We start from the raw sequence: 18661 nt of genomic DNA on the forward strand, positions 1-18661 counted from the left end.
GTACAAACATCGTCTTGGCAGCCATATTTCGACAAAGCATTTTTCGACAAAAGCCCCATATAACAGAAAACGCAAATTAAAAGTTCATTTTTTTAACTTAGAATGCAATTGACGTGATCAACATACTGCAGAAACATGTGGATATTAGAAATAGGCACATAATACAAGCCTTAGATTTTTAAATGGCTTTTATTCAAGAAGGGAAGAAGAACTCTTTAGAAATTACGCACTAAGGAGAGATACTCGATGTTTTAGTTGAATGTAACCTAAAATGGCACCGTTTGACAATGCATTTAGTGAACGAACTAGACAAATGGATTTAAGTAAGGAATATAAAACTCATAATGTAATGACAAAGGTGAATATGTGTTTATTACATCTATTTATATAAAATAGCGATATATTTACGATGGTCTGATTCATACAATTACTATTTCTCAAACGAATGAATCGTAAACTTTACATTTTGTCAAGACAGATGAATGAGTTGCTCCCCTTTTCTTCAAGTATCGTTCGGTGACCTGGGCCTAGTATCACGAACATACTTAAGTCGATTTTTTTACTCAACTTTGAGATTTTGCTCAACTTTTGAGATGAGTGTAAATGCCTTGCTCAAGTTGGTGATCACGAAACGTTTTTGAGTACTGAGTCAGACTTTGAGCAAAAATAATTGAGCAAGCAAGCGTTCTACCTGTCTCAAGTAGCAAGAGGCAATGATTTTTTTAAAATGGGAATATTTGAATGATATTTGGCATTGATGTTATACTACTTAAAACAAACATAATGATGTCTTTCTTTTTTTTATTTGGATGAAAAATAGATTTTTTATGATTTTTTTAAAACACGTAAAAAAATAGGTGAAATTTTCTGCTGTTTTTTCTGCCAAAAATCTGGTTCATTGCCAGCAAACAACTGACATTTGCATTTAACCAGCTATTTTGGCCATTTATAAGTTATTTTTATCTATGTGAATGCCTTTTTAGATATAAAACACATTAGAACATATTAATAACACATATTTTTTATTGGTCTTGCACTTTTTACTGCACAGTTTATGGCAAAATAAGGGGGCATACAAATATATATTTATTTGCGTGAATAGCCTTTGTCTTTACTGCTATCAACAACAACTCTGCAGCTTTTTTAAGGTTTTATTTTCAATGATAACTAATGGTGAACTAACACATAATTTTTGTTGACACAATTAATATTAGTTGTGCATACACAATATATAAATACTTGTGAAATGTCCAATTACCCGACATTACATAATGATGAATTAAAATGACACATGCCTCCCAATCACGATGACGAGTTGTTCAAATAAAAAAACAAACATTGTTGATGTTGGTTTTTTTGTCAGTCAAAGGTAGCATATAGGCAAAAACTAATCCCAAAGATTGAAATTTTTCATAAGTAATGATTGATGAATCATTTCACTTCAACTGCACTCTCACATGTCAGACTGACAGTGTCACGAGCAGACATAGTGGTCACTACAAAACAATGAAATTCTTATGGGGGCTTTCAATAGTTTTGACAAGTTTTATATGTTGTTAACTCAATTAAAATAAATTGTCCATTAGGTAAAATAAGTCCTCAAATTATAAATACACCACAAGAACAACAGCCAATACTTAAATAAGGTTAACATGAAGACAATAGTTCACTGCCACACATGTTTAACAAAAGTAAAATCATTTGCTTCATTAAATAGATTCAAAAACCAAAATTCTTCTTATTTAAATAAGACCTAACACTAGTTATTTGAACTTCAATGTATCTGTAAGTATTTTTCCTAAGATAGGTGACTAACAAACCTATCCAATGGTTTAAAAAATCTTATATTCAGTTATCGCCTATGGCGATTTCTTCCTGATTTCTTCTCTTTTCCCCCCGCTGCCTTCAGCTTCTTTGCCTAAATCTCCTCTATCGGGGCGCATTCACAAACGGCAGCTTCTTGCGGTACTCTGTAACATGTAAATGAACATTTGAGCCGCACTCTGGGAAAACGGGAATTAATGCATGAGCCTAAAGTGTCATCCCAGATTAGCCTGTTTAGTCCACACAGGCTTATCAGGGACAAAACTTTCTGCTTCAACTGGATTTTCTTTAAGAAGGGACTTTCTTAAACGGAAAATAGCTTAAAGGTTCATTGTTTTTACCATTCAAGGCTTTTTTAAGGCTGTTGGGGGAAGGGGCATTAGCCTTCATATTATATAGGAAAAAGTGTGTGAAACCCAAAATTTGGGGATACAACTCACGCAATGTTAGTCATAGGGGAATGTTTCCAGGTGTAAGTTTCTTTTTTTGGGTTAAGTGCATGAATATAATGAAAAAAATTGAGAGGATGTAGCCTTTTTATGAAAATTTCCGAGGGATTGTAGACTAGATTAGGCTACAGCTTTAGAATAAAAAAAAGACTGCTCTTCCTTATCTTGTGATATCAGTCTTCTTAAACTCAATTATGTGATATCTGTCTTTTTAAACTACATTTTGTGATATCTGACTTCTTAAAAGTATAACAGTATATATTTCAAATGCATAAACATTAGTGAATTACAATAATGATGATTAATTAATGTTGATAATAAATGTATTTCAAAATGACAGATACATTGCCATAAAATAAAATTACATGGGGTTTATGTTTCAAAATGTCATTCTGCTGAAATGTCATTTATATACTAAGAAAAATATTTATTGGTTAAAATTGCATATTATTTTTTATCTAGTACCTGATGTGGAAGCTTCAACTTTTCAGCTTTTGCAGCCCGGTCCTGTGTAAATTGACCTGGCTGCGGTGATACACGCTCACTGTGAGACTCCGAACGCTCACTGCTAGACTCCGACCGCTCACTGTCAGACTCCGAATGCTCACTGTTAGACTCCGAGTCAAACTCTTCCCAATCCTGAGACTCTGACTTATTAGTATCAAACATATGTCTGCAAAAAGAATAATTGAAATCAAAGAAATAATATATCTACATAATATAACTAAAATACAGTGACTGTATCGAATTGTTGTTCACATCCAACGTTAAATAAAGATTCTTGTATCTTGTATCATTAATGCAATATCCGAAATACTTGCTGTCCGAATAGTGCAAGTCTGTATTTTGTATTAATTTATCGAAACGTCTATTTACAGATATACGAATGAAATCTACCATTACGATATAATGTCGGCATAAATATATCCTTCAATGATGTTTAGCACGTACAACACATTTTTTGGCAACTTTACAGAGCAAAAAAAGAACAATTGATATTTACGTCGTATGAATTTTCAACAACGGCGGCCATCTTGCCATTCATGAAATGGGTCAATAGCAGGGTCCATACATTAGCAACAACCAGCAGAATTACGGCATTTTGCAAAGCAATTAGTGGCATGAATGGAAAGGAGAATGATTAACCTACAAAATAAAAGCAATTTTTCTACTGGGCAATGTACCTTACCTATTTTTCTCGATCTCGGAAATTTTCTTAGGCTTTCTTTTAATCTTCAACGCAACTGTGTGGAAACGAAAGTGCTTTGCCCGCGAACATAAATGTATTAACTTATATGATTAGTGGTTATTTTAACCATATCCAATAAAAAACCACCTTAAAAACGACGTAATTCCGACCCCCTATCGGCACTATTTTTATGAACGAGATTTCGCGCAGGAATTGTTCAGTAATAAATGAGCCGTACGCAGTTGCCTCCCTTGTGCCCATCGCTATCTCAAGTTATAAAACTTGGCCGCTTTTGTTGATCGCATTAATCGTTTGAGAAGGCGTCAGCAGATTGAACGCGGTTTTGCTGACCGAAGCAACCCGCTAGAAGTCTTATCGGCCGAAGAGGTCAGAGAAAGATACAGATTTTGTCCGGAAACGATTCATTTCATCGTGGGAGTTGTATTCAATGACTTGGACACACCAACTAGTCGGTCATTGCCGGTGCCAACTTTGCTGTCAGTGTTGACAGCTTTCCAATTCTTCGCGACGGGCTGTCATCATCTACTGTGAACAGCTATACACGGCGTGTCAAGATGTTCCTTGGGGCGAGTGATCAATCAGGTGACGGATGCTCTATGTCGGCATATGCATCAGTTCATATTTTTTCCTGCTTCTGAATACGACAAAGCTAGAGTAAAACAAGAGTTTTGCAGCATCGCTGGTAATTTCCTTTATTAGATTCATTTGTATAACAGTTGATTGGTTGCCAAGTAAACATTAACAGGAAGACAACTTTCCATCTTTGTCTAAATCCCTTACAAAAAAGTTCATTTAGTGTCTTTATTTTCTAAGAAACATAATTAAAAAACTGTTACCCAAAGTCGTGGACTGGAAAATACTAAAACTTATTTATAATTTAATCCTAAGTTTGACATTTTAACTATATTTCAGTAACAAAATGGACTTCGTAAACAGGAAAGGAAATCACTCCGTAAACATTCAGGTAGATAATAATAAGTTCCAGGCAACTGCTTATATCAAACATATGTGAACAAATATATTTATACGAACAGTGTCGTTATCAATACTTTTTTTCAGATGATATGTGACCCGCAGTTCCTCATCACTGACGTTGTGGCGCAGTGGCCAGGCAGTGTCCATGACAGCCGAATATTTAGAGAGAGTTCTATCTGCGCCGCGTTCGAGAATAGTAATTATATGTTGTTATAAAAAAACGCTGATTATTGCACACACACTTTTTTTAATAAAAACATTCTTACACACACTTAAATTTATTCAGGTCAGCTTGATGGGTTACTATCGGACATTTCTTCTGACTCCTTATCTGCATGCACAAACACAATCGCAGGAAATGTAATCATTCTTGTATAATTATTAAAACGTTAATGAATTATTTTTATTCTACAACAAACGTAACATTGTTTTATTTCGCTATTATTTACCAATTATGAATATCATGATTGTAAGTAAAAAATGAAAATGTAAGTGTTCTCTATGTCTCCTGTAGTGCATGCTACGCATTTATTTGCTTTCTCATTTTTTTTATATTTTACTATGCTTTGCTTCTGCTTGAGTTTTATAACTGATTTGGTACATGTAGTCTTATTTTTTTGTATATCTGAGTTGCTTTTGTTATATATATATGTTTTATTCGCCTAGCTTAATATTATTTATTACCATTTGATTGATGGTTTTGTGTACCGGTATGTTCTTATGTTTTATAACCATGTAGGCTATGGTCATTTTAGCCAAAAGAAAATACAATTTCAGAATAATTAAAGATACTCTACCTAGTTGTTTCCTTTGACAATCATCTTGGTATGAACAAGATGTGTTTGTGAAACACAATGTCCCCCTCCATGAGATACACATGCATTTCAAATATAAAATTGATAGCTTCAATATTGCAGAAGTGACATTACATGAGCAATTTTTAATAGCAAGAGATGATATAATATTTGAATATATGTCTTTTAACGTGTCATTGTGTTGTATTTATTATGTCTTTCTTCGTATGTTTGATCTCAATATCTACCTACTAGTTTGTGCTTTCATTTTACAGCTGCTATTATTTGTTATGTATACATGTTCCATGTTCTTTAGTTTGTCCGGAAAAAGCTATTAGCAGTTCATTGTTTATAATGTGCTACGTTAAATAAATCTTATTGTATCTTGATTCCTTTTAGGTACAATAGAGCACTGACTAAAACAAGAGTGCTGATTGAACAGACCTTCGGCGTTCTGAAGCGTAGATTTGCCTGTCTCAGTTATGGTTTGAGGGTGGACGAGGTGAAGGCATGCCGCATCGCCATGGCGTGTGCTGTGTTACACAACATAGTCATACAAAGACAGGATGTGTATGCGAGAGGGACGCCGCCATCTGACGACCACCCCATGAATGTTACCGAGGCTAACAACCAGAGCAGGGAACACTACAGAGATTACATCTGTGCGACCTACTTTCAAGAGTAGGATTATCAAAGGTACAATTATTCTTGTTACTATTTGGTTTTTCTTGTGAGTACAAAATTAGTTTTTGTCGTTTGTCAATAAATTAGATTGATCTCTTTTCACAATAAAAAGATCCAATTATTTACATAAATGGAAATACTTATACTACAAAATCAAAAACAACAACTTTAGTGATAATATTGAGTGTACTTTTTAACTAGATAGCACTGTTTTCCGTCAAAAATACAACATTAAATGCAGCCTTGTCTTACAACTGTTAAATATCATAAAAACAACAGAAATGGAATTATATAAATATAATTAATTGTAAAATTCATCACATTTATTTATCATAACGATTAAAAATATTAAAGCGGGTATATACGATTTTTTATATGTGTTTAATTGTAATATATTGATAAAATATGTTACAATAACACAAAATAGGCAAGAAAAATTATACATTAAAGCCGAATTTCATAAAATGCAGCAAAGACAAATTAGCGCCCCGAGCCGATAGTGACGTACATATTTTCCTACAATAACCGAAGCATTCGTCTTTGTATTAGGATTGGAGATAGTGTTCGTGTGTCGTATGAATAGATATCGTTGCAGGAATTCAAATAAACCGTTAAACTAAGTTTAGATGCACATCGTACATGTATGGTATACATGCTGGCGAATTCGGCTGTACAGCCGTTTTCAATTTCAGAATTAAATATCTGGCTTATTTCGCATTTTTCGACATATGTTCTTCTTAACTTTTATTTTAATTTATATTGAAATATATATATAATAAGTTTTTTACACAGTTTGTATTAATTCATAAATATTTGACAAAATCGTATATACCCGCTTTAACATGAAAAATAAGTCTTTATTTATATGTGTTTATGTTTTAATGTCTGTGGAAAACTTATAAATAGACGTACATTTGTACAACCATTGTAGTTAACCCATTTATGCCTAGCTTCTAGAAAAAAGGCCTTGGCAAACAGTGTAGAACCAGATGAGACACCGCATGATGCGGCGTCTCATCCGGGTCTTCGCTGTTTGCTTAAAGGAATTTCTGTAAGAACTATTCTAAATATAGAAATAAATATACTAGACATTCCTAATTTTGGAAATAAATTGATCCATTTTAGAAGGATGGGAGAAGTCCACAAGGCATAAATGGGTTAAGATAATCTTTCAGCAATACATACCACTGTATAATACAAGAATCACCTTCAACACCCATAAATAAAACCATAAACACGAGAACAATATTACAAATGAGTAAAGTAATCCAAATGGAATGTGAATTGATATTGTTTGTTTTTTTATAAATAAGTTATTATTATCAACAACAACAAATTATGATCATATATCAATCACGTGTTACTTTGAATGTATTATACAACACAGCTAATTTACAAACTTTACCCTTCACCTAAGGCCTAACAAAAAAATATGTTTGTTTCCACTGACATGGCCTAAAAAATTAGGGTAGGTAGGTAGGCAAATAATTTTATTTTTAAAAATATTTTTTTTAGAAAATGTCGTACATGGTGCATCTTCTTCTCATTTTTTTGTGTATAACTGTATGTACAATAAATTTGATGATGTATGTAATGCAATATGGCTTTATTTAAATGCTTTAATGAAATAAAAACTTGCTGTTCATTAATTTTGCATTTGTTGCTTTCCTTATTTCCGAGTTTAATGTTGACTTCTGGCAGCGGCTTTAATAGTCCATTTTATTACCAATAAAAGGCATTACTAAAGTCGCAGTAAGCTTGACCCTCAGTGTCTATAGGAATTCAGTGTTGTTATACTATCCGTTCCTTTGGAATCATGGAGTATATACTATATTATTTATAATTTATAATATATTAAATAGCCCAAAAGCCATGCTTGGGGGACGCGAGTGGTGTTGCATGTAACATTATCAACATAAACAGACCCAATCAAACTGGGTGTGCTATTATATTTCTTGGATGCAGTTTATGCTTCCAAAGGACCACATTTTCAGATTATATTATGTACTGGTGTCGTGAGGTCTATCTACCAGGGCTAGCGCTGTCCCAAAATTTCTTTGAGCTGACCAGCTGAGCTGCGCGAAAACTGGTTTTGAAATAATTATATATACATTTACTATCAACTTGTTTATATTCTTTTAATGACAACAAGGGCATATCACATATCATAATGTAACATACATTTTTCAATATACAAATAATTAGTATGGTACTTGTCAAAGTACAAACATAAGTTATTTTATAGATGAACATTTAATAGGGGTGTCGATTGTTCCAAATTTGAAATCCTGAAAATTCGGCCGGGGGTTTTGGAACCGCAGCCGCAGGAATCCCAACAGGAATAAAGGTCAGATCCACCAACCCATCCAGAGCCTTTACTAATTGTTCTTTTTTATAGTCTTTCCAATTGTATTTTCAGGTGAATACAATTTAAAATATTATAAACCACACCGTCCGTATCACCGCATGTGCATTCATCATTCTATTTCTTCTATAAAGAACTTCGAAAATAAATTATAATCGACGAAAAATAATTACTGTATCCGAAAACGACAGTCCGAAAAATTGTACGTGTTTGCCACATTAATTAAAATGTGCATATCGTTTGACTGCAGACATTGCAAAACCTAGCAAATATACAATTTGGTTGCCATATTGCTTTACAATAGCATTTTTGTGGGTAAAAAACAACTTAATTATCACCTTTTAATTTCAAACGATAATCGGCAAAAAGGTGTAACATCGTCGAAATAGAACTAATTATTTAATTATCATCCTTTAATTCAGATCGATAGTCGGGAGAAAGGTGTTAAGTAATCAGCTTAGAAATAATTTATTTATTGGTACGCTTCTTTTAATTTGCTAATCTTTAAATACGACGTTTGCCATCGGCCGCTATATTGTTGGCAGACGACAAGATCAACTGACTGTGTATTCCAAGTGTACAGTGTCTGTGCATGAATGACCCAATATCATGTGTGAGCAAACTCATTGCTGATTGGCCAGCTACCATGTGCGCTTCAATAACAATAAAAATGATATGCGGATAACGTAGACAAGTTCGACAAGTTTATTGACCGTCGCCGAAAAATACGCGGTCCGATTTTTTTCGAATTTTGGGCTCAAAAAAGATTAGGACCGGCGGCAAAAAATTAGGTAGGGTCGGGCCACCGGAAACTAACAATTATTTTTGTTACGCCTAACAATTTAAAAATAATCAAATCAACAATTTAAATAACAAATCCATTTTTATGCCCCCCTTCGAAGAAGAGGGGGTATATCAGAGCTACAGATAAGCTTTTTGGGGTAATTGGGTAATACCCTTCAAAATAAGAATTAATTGGGTAATGGAAAACGTGATTGGGTATCCAAAAGTATGATGCCCGCTCATATAAAAAAAAATTGGGTATTTGTACCAAAACAAACAAGTGAATTGGGTATTTGCAATAAAACGTGAATTTAGCATCTCAAAACCGTACCTACATAAAGTCACTGTTATGTATTCAATCGCAGTATAGGTTGTTCCATCTTTCTGCTATCAGATTCAACAATCTGAAGACAAGGGAATTTCTCAACCCACTCATCAAATGTGTTTCTACTTGTTTTTGTTCCAATAATATGGGCCAGTACTTTTGTTTTAATACCCCAACACACCCCATCATAGGGGTTTGGAACGGTATTGTGGTAGTATAATATAGTGTATTTTGACCGAAAATGCCCCAAACAAAATTCATTATAGTTATCAACTATGCCCTTTGCAATTGTTTTATATTTAGATTGATTTACCACGACAATGGAATCTAAATGTTTATGTATTTTTTTGCACAACTTTTCGTCTGTCTCGAGACGCCATTTTGTTTGACTCGCATTTGTTATCATCTAAACGATTGGTAAATACAATACCAGATAAAAACAAGCGCTTGTCGATTAAGACTTGATTCAAAACGGCCAAAACAAAACGTGATTTTTCATTACGCATAGAAGGCGGCTAGAATTGGGTATCGGCGATTTGTTTTGCGTACCGGTACGCACAGATTTTGAAAAAAATGCGTATCCACCGATTTTTTATTGCGTATTTACGCAAATACGCAGCTTATCTGTAGCTCTGGGGTATATTGTTTTGCACATGTCGGTCCGTCCGTCCGTCCACCACCCGCTTATGTAAAACATACACATGGAAAATTTAAACAAATTTTTCAAGAAATCCAAATTGGAATCAAAATCATATATTTTGATTTTTTTTTTTTTTTTATTGTTTTTTTTTATTAGTAATAAAACAAATGAGCATTTATAAAACAAACTATTTTTTAGTTACAATAAACTTAACAATACAGCTAACTTTCACACTTAACTCATAAATTAACAATCTAAATAAACAATCCAATGTTGTTGTTTTTTAAATCTACACGAAATTAGCAATACTTAATAATGCTTGATTGCGTATTTAAGTATTCAGCGATCAACAAATATGGTTGATTGTTTGATTGGTCATTGTCCTCTTGGGTACTACTTAAATGAAAGCAGGGTACTCTGTAAGTATACTTAAATGTAACCCAGGTACTAAAAATATACTACAAAATACTTGGCAAATTAAGACTACCGTAATTGCTCTATGTGTTTTCGACACTTAAAAATAATTATTTTTTTTCGTGTCCGAAAACTTAGATACGAAAAATATTCACAAAATACAGGTGTCCGAAAACTTAGAGTCGAAATTTAAGTGTCCGAAAAAAGCGTCAATTGTATCAACGACTACCGGTAATAGCACGCGCTTGTAAAATACCATGCCGTATAGTATAAATAACAGTTATTTATTTTTGCACTGCATTTTAAATAATTTTAAATGCTTTATTTATTTGACAGAAAGTTACTGCAAGGTTGTACTTTGACCAACGAGTTCAAAGATGAGCATGTGATGTACCGATACTCGCTAGTATGAACCTGTAATTAACGCATTAAAAAAGCAAACTATGAATTCTTTGTTTGGTCATTTCCGATAATTGTTGTCTAACTCCTTCCTTTGTTCGTAAAACTTGCAATAGGGTGCATCACACGTTGAAGCGCTTAGTATTTGTCACAGTTATTTTACTGAGAAGGGTTGGTACAATTTCGGTAGATAATTGAACTGTTAATAGGCACTACCCGTGGTAATTGTCACAACGCTTATTACACTATCGGGCGAAACCATTGTTTAATACCAGCTTACAAGGTTATTTACCCAATAACGCAAATGTAATGGTCCGTTGCCCTCAGGCATGCACCTGCCATGCTTTAAGATGTTAATCTGGTTGTAAAACCCCTTGATCAAAGTGTCATTAGATATCGAAAACAGGACCAAAATTTGGTAAAATAACGCTGTAAAATATACTGTCCGAAAACTTAGAGACATTAATTATGGACGAAAACTCGTGTGTCCGAAAATTAAGAGTCACGAAAAATAATTATTTTTGCTAAAAAATGGGGTGTCCGAAAACTTAGAGTGTCCGAAAACATAGAGTAATTACGGTACTCGATTTTTATTCCCACCCTTTATCAAGTGTCAAAAAACGCGCTAAGCAATACGAAACAAAATTCTCTTTGAACAAAACCTGCCTCAACATGCTGTTTTGAGTATTAGTTTCGATAATATAGAGACAATTTAAAAAAATATTGACATAGATATGAACATTATTAATTTGAAGAAAAAAAAGCCGATATGGAGCAATTTAGCCTGAGAATTTCCTTATAGGTTTAATTAATTTTCCATACCTGGGGTAAATTTAAATATACCCGGGGCACAATTTAGAATTAAGTAGTACCCGAGCCGACAATGACCAATCGTGCCTTAATAATGTTTTAATATAAATAAATCTTTTAAAATCTTGAAGAAAATATTTTGTTGGAAATTGTTCTGCTTGAAGAGATGATTGCTCATGACAATGAATTGCATCTGATGAATTATGAAAACATTTCATAACTAAAAATTTTTAATTATGCACAATATCTATTTTATTGCGTCTTACAGAATTACTGTTGTGATGTTATATGTTTTATCTATATATTCATTAAAGTTCAAAATGTATCAAGTGATCTTTTGAAATCATATCTTTTCGCAGCTTGTGCAATTCTTTGTCATGAGCAATTTTTTGCTCTAGCAGAACAATTTCCAGCAAGAGACGTTTTTTTTCCAGACTGTTCAGGTCTTCCTCCACAGCTTCCCTTGCTCTCTTTGATACTGAAATGTAATTAATGCATTAAAAATCATTAGTTATTAGTAAATTCCTATGTTTTTGTTTAAAAGATTAACCATTTAATTTAGCATACATAAAGCATAGTTTGTATTGCTAAAGAATCATAAAATTATGTTGGTGTGTATCTAGTGAGCTAGATTATTCTGAAAAAAATGCAAGCTGAGTCATGAATATAAGACCAAACAAGAGATGTGTTTGTCAGAAACACAATGCCCCCTACTGCACTGATTTGATTTTTTTTTTACCTTTGACCTAGTGACATAGTTTTTGAGCTCATAAGACTCAGTTTTAATTATTGCCAAGATTTCATTGGGTCAAATGTTCTGACCAAGTTTCATAAAGATTGGATAATAAAATGAATTCTATAGGTTTTTTTCGAACTCAGCCCAGATATCATTAGCTCAAATATTCTGACAAAGTTTCATGAGCATTGGACAAAAATGTTACTTCAAGGGTGTTAACAAGGTTTTACTATAGCCATATAAGGAAAACTGCTCGCCCCCTGGCGGCCATGTTTTTCAACAGACCAGAACCGTTTTCGAACTCATTCAAGATATTATTAGGACACATGTTCTGACTAACTTTCATGTAGATTGGACAATAAATGTGACTTATAGTGTGTAAAGAAGGTACATGCTAACGACGGACTACGATGCACGGACAAAAGGCGATCACAATAGCTCACCATGAGCACGTTGTGCTCAGGGGAACTAAAAACTAAACAAACGCACAATATATCATTATATTACTTATCAGGTACATTAAATTTAAGAAAAATATATAAAAAATATCTGAACTACTTTTGTTCTTTTCCTTCATTTTAGAGCTCACATCAGCAGACACCTTTGACTGGACAACAGAAGATGTCGATGTCGGGGGATCTGGATAACAATTTCGTTGTTGTGTTATTTAAAATTTTGAATGCTAAAATTAATATGTATACTTTGTAAGTACGTACTGGTACTACTGGTTCTTCTAACCGTACTCAGGAAACTTGATTATGTTCGTGTTGTACTCATGTATTTCTGTGTCAAGTACTGGTTCTACCCAGGAACATGACTTTATTATGTTGTAAATATGTTGTTAAATTAATATGTCTACTTTGTAAGTACTGGTACTGCTGATTTTACTAACCCTACCCAGGAAAATTACTTAATTTATTGTTATATTCAATTAATATACATTCATAATAAGTACTGGTTCTACCCAGGTTTTTTTGTCTGAAACCATTAAAATTATTACACACATCCGTGTAATAATATTACAGACACCCACTTGTTGTTATCAGTTTTGCCTTTAGCTAAACGAAAAAATATTTCAATCTTTAAAGTTTTTATTTTATTAATTGAATACCTGATACAGTCCTTACAGCTTGATTCCAAATGGAACTTTTCATCTTGACTGCAATGAAAAATTATATAATTAGTGATTATGTTTTTTTGCTACATCTGCATGGTAATAGACTTAAACGGAATGTATAACATAAAATAGAATGCACAAACTGGCATATATTTGAACGCATTAACATCATAACTTAGAAATGCATACATATCAGGGGATGTGCTTTTAATATTTCTGTTTTGTATCCATGGGATTCTGTAATAATAATAACTTAAGATGTATTAAGAAAAGATCCTCATTCCTAAGAAAATGTGATATGATAATGATTACTAGTAAATTGTGAAATCTTTATATGTTGAAAGTTTTACCTGAATATTCACCCACTGGAATGACATTTTCAGTGTCTTCATATGTCTTCAATGATGGCACCACTGATGATGATTCCCCTTTAATACAAATTGTATTAAATAAACAAATCTTCAATTGCATAAACAAATGTATATTATGTTTGTAGAAATACAGAATGTATTGTTTATATCAATAGCTATCTAGCTTTGTACATGTATTTATCCCATCATAATGCAAGCATCAACCAAACTCACATTTTTTTTAAAAACTTTGTTTAATGTTTCACAGTAACTGTTGTTTTCATCAATTTTCATGTTTTTCATATTGAATGAAATACAGAAACATGTGAACATGATTATAAAACAAGAATATTCTGTACTTTGCAAATAATAACATGATTATATGCAGTGCTGGATTATCACTGTGGAAGCCAATAGGCAGTACAACTTTGGGGCCCACACCCTAGGCCCCTAGTCTGCCTAGTTTCTATAAGAAGCCAGTGTCAAGTCGATTTCACTCGTTTAAATTAACCTTCCAGTTCCAAGGCTGACAAGTCATAAAATGTGACAATGTCCTTTTATAGGTATAAATGTCATTATAATACTGTTATTCCAATACATGTACCATATTATAATAACTGGATTATGAGTTTAAAAAAACATTCACTGTAGTCTGTATATTTACATATTTAACTATTTATCAAGGTCTCATGGGGCCCATTAAAGTTGCGGGCCCATAGGCAGTTGCCTTCTCTGCCTTATGACTGATTAAATGACATATAAATGTGTTGATTTTTATGCCCCCCTTCGAAGAAGAGGGGGTATATTGCTTTGCTCATGATGGTCGGTCGGTCGGTCTGTCGGTCGGTCGGTCCGTCCACCAGGTGGTTGTCAGACAATAACTCAAGAACGCTTGGGCCTAGGATCATGAAACTTCATAGGTACATTGATCATGACTCGCAGATGACCCCTATTGATTTTGAGGTCACTAGGTCAAAGGTCAAGGTCACGGTGACCCAAAATAGTAAAATGGTTTTTGAATGATAACTCAAGAACCCATACGCCTAGGATCATGAAACTTCATGGGTAGATTGATCATGACTTGCAGATGACCCCTATTGATTTTTAGGACACTAGGTCAAAGGTCAAGGTGACCCTAAATAGTAAAATGGTTTCTGGATGATAACTCAAGAATACATACGCCTAGGATCATGAAACTTCATGGGTAGATTGATCATGACTCGCAGATGACCCCTATTGATTTTGAGGTCACTAGGTCAAAGGTCAAGGCCACGATGACCCGAAATATTAAAATGGTTTTCGGATGATAACTCAAGAACGCATATACCTAGGATCATGAATCTTCATAGGTAGATTGATCATGACTCGCAGATGACCCCTATTGATTTTGAGGTCACAAGGTCAAAGGTCAAGGTCACGGTGACCCGAAATAGTAAAATGATTTTCGGATGATAACTCAAGAACGCTTTGGCCTAGGATCATGACACTTCATAGGTACATTGATCGTGACTCGCAGATGACCCCTATTGATTTTCAGGTTGCTAGGTCAAAGGTCAAGGTCACAGTGACAAAAAAGGTATTCACACAATGGCTGCCACTTCAACGGACAGCCCATATGGGGGGCATGCATGTTTTACAAACAGCCCTTGTTTTTATAGAATCAAAAAAAAAATACGATTCAAAACACCCAATCAAAAATACTAGTGCAATACTATACATGTTGTATATGAATAAGCATACGACCAAGACGTATTGGCCTTCTGGACCTCCACAAAGAACATAACTGACATAACAATAATATACCTGAAGTATCGAGACCTTCAATAATCCCATCTAATTGGGGCCTGTCTATTAAAAATTGAAGAATTAATTCTTCAAAGGCTTTTAAAGGCTTGGCAGGCCCACCTCCTGTTTTCTGGGAGCTTTTGAATTTGTCCCATACTGAAACAGTAAAGAAAAATAATTGATGGTGCTACAGTACAGCCAATGGGCACAAACATAATCCGCGGCTATGCCACGGCCAGATTATTAGTACGCGGCGGCGGAATCGTGTGTGAACGAGGCGTATCGCCGTGGCACTCGGCATCGATCTGCGCAACGACGCCGAGTCTGTATTAACCTCGCGTACTTTCGCGGAGTAAATCCGCCGCATACATACGCGGCGGATCGAGTGAAAAGATATCCACCTACATGTACATACATGTGTAGCGTAGAATTATTTACGCGCAACTGTTAATGTTTCGTTCGATTATCAAATTATCATTTGTAATCGGAAACACACTTTCAAATTTTAATGGCAAATTCTAGCGTCAAATAAACAGTGCTAAAATATCCTTTGTTTCATAAAAAGCGCGCGAAAATTTTTCACACATGTAGAACGTTGTTTGGAAAGTTTGGGTGTATTTTGTGTTGTATAAATACATGAACAGCACGTCAGGCGTAATCGTGTGTTTAGTGGGGAAAAAAACGCCACGATTAGACGTTATTTCATCATCTCTATAAATAGTAACAAATGCCAAAATGTATTTGATACTTAAGGAATTATCGAGAATGTTTGTGTATCGTAAATATTTACTAGCATTTGCTTTAAAACTGGAATATACGGGATTATCCTGTAATTAGTAGCGATATTAACTGTATAATATGAACAAAATAAAACGTGTTTATATATGCATATTCAAACAATAGTTATAATAAGCTGATAATTAACAAAACAACAAATACGTCGTCACCGTCTTAAATTATTGATGTGGCTTCAAACTGCTAATTTTCTCAGCTTAAATATAAAAGCAAAACCAACATGCAATTGAATTATAAATCCACCATATGCTGGAGCCTTGACCACTTGTATGTGCGATAACATAATTACGTGACCTTGTTTATGTGTGAAATACATACACTACGGGCAGGAAACAAACTTAATTGGCCAGACACATTAACTATGCTTACACATGCTAATACAATCCGCGCACAATAAATTTATTATGATTTTAATTATTATTATAATTTTTCTTTCAAAATTTGTTAGCTACATGTAACTAATAATTTTAAAGTCTCTACATGTGTAACGCTCAAAATCAACGAAAATTTCGTTAAGTATTTCGTTAAATAAAGTTAACACCTTAACAATCAGTGTTTCTTATAGCAATAGCCAAAATTTCAACGCTAGATGTAGTATGATTACATAGATTTTTGTAGATACAAAATGCTCGTTTTTATTTATTTGTGGCCACAATAAATTCCCGCGAATACATCTATTCATACGACACAGGAACTCCATTTTAGTGTTCACGTGTCGTATGAATAGATATGCAAAATAATAATAAAAACGAGCATTTTGTATCTACAAACATCTATTTTACCAGACCACATCTGACGTTGAAATTTCAGCAATTGCTATAAGGAACACTGATTTTTTATTGGTTAAGTTTTTTTTACGAACAATTGTACGAAATGTTCGTTGATTTGGAATAGTAATGTTACTTCAAAAAGAGTTTTTATTTCATAATGCGCATCGACCCCGCATCATGTCGCGGATCGCGGCATGCCATGGCGGACAGATGCGAAGTTTTCTGGCGAAATGCGACTTGCCGCCGCATACTGACGCGGCTTCAACAACTGATGCGGCATCGACTCGTTTTGCCTTGCCGCTGCGGATCGCGAAATACGTTTGTTCCGCTTTGGCTGTACTGTATTTTACAAGACAACAACATTTCATGTTCATTATTTAAAAACAATGGATGTGTTTGTCAGAAACACAATGCCCCCTACTGCAATGCTTTGAAATAAAATTTCTATTTATCATTTGGTGGGTATAGAAATTATCTCCCTTTGAAGCTTATAACTTCCCTTGGATTGTGTTTTTTTGACCTTGAAGGATGACCTTGACCTTACAGTACTAAAAATGTGCAGCTCCATGAGATACACATGCAAGCCAAATATCAAGTTGCTATCATCAATATTGCAAAAGTTATGACCAAACTTTAACCTAGGTTAAAGTTTGGGGACAGACACACACAGACACTGAAAGACAGGCCAAAAACAATATACCCCTTCTTATTTGAAGAAGGGGGCATACAAAAAGAATGATAAGTTCTAACCAATTTCAGTAATTGATCCAACAATTGTTGGTGATTATACGAAAAATTATGCCACATATATATACCACAAAATACCACAAAATCCACAATTCAATATAACAGACATACTGCTATTTTATCATAAAACACAAAACACCATAGTTCTGTATGGTTTCCAGTTTTTTCAATGTGCTTCATGCGTTCACCAAGACACTTGCTTGTTGAAAGTGCTTATGGATAGTAATACTGCAAGGCAACTCGCCCAAACAGACAAGTGCTTTGGAAATAACTAAGCTGAAGACTGTTACATTGTGTGCATTAACTATTCACTATTAAAAAGTGTACCTCTTGTTTTGGTATTGGAAAACATTTTAATAATTTCCTCAACAGTCCTATCGCATTGCAGCTCCCGGTGCTGAAAATCAAACAAGTGAATTGTTATTTACCAATTAAAAATGATGGTAAAATTGAGTAAAGAGATATATATATATATGTGTGTGTACAACAGGCATGGGATTACATGTACCAATTATTCCAAATAACATAAATAACATGTAAAATAAAATTATATCAAATGTATCCATAGGAAACATAGGCTACATACTGGCATTCCACACCAGTCTTAATTACTTCTGACTCTTTCATTCATATATTGTCATTACAAAATTTTAGAGGATATTTTTTGGTTTCAGTACTGGTCAACGAGT

At 34.0% G+C, this 18661-nt stretch overlaps 1 long non-coding RNA gene across 1 annotated transcript; it reads right to left on the reverse strand.

The window, feature by feature from the left end:
* Positions 1-1178: 1178 nt before the first annotated feature.
* LOC127863152 (uncharacterized) lies at positions 1179-3724 on the reverse strand. The gene is made up of 3 exons (XR_008040946.1): positions 3463-3724; positions 2739-2946; positions 1179-1970 (listed from the first exon to the last, which is right to left on the reverse strand). It is a non-coding gene; the product is annotated as an uncharacterized LOC127863152 (long non-coding RNA).
* Positions 3725-18661: the final 14937 nt, after the last annotated feature.

The sequence above is a fragment of the Dreissena polymorpha genome, chromosome 1 (genome assembly GCF_020536995.1).
Source record: "Dreissena polymorpha isolate Duluth1 chromosome 1, UMN_Dpol_1.0, whole genome shotgun sequence".
Lineage (NCBI taxonomy): Eukaryota > Metazoa > Mollusca > Bivalvia > Myida > Dreissenidae > Dreissena > Dreissena polymorpha.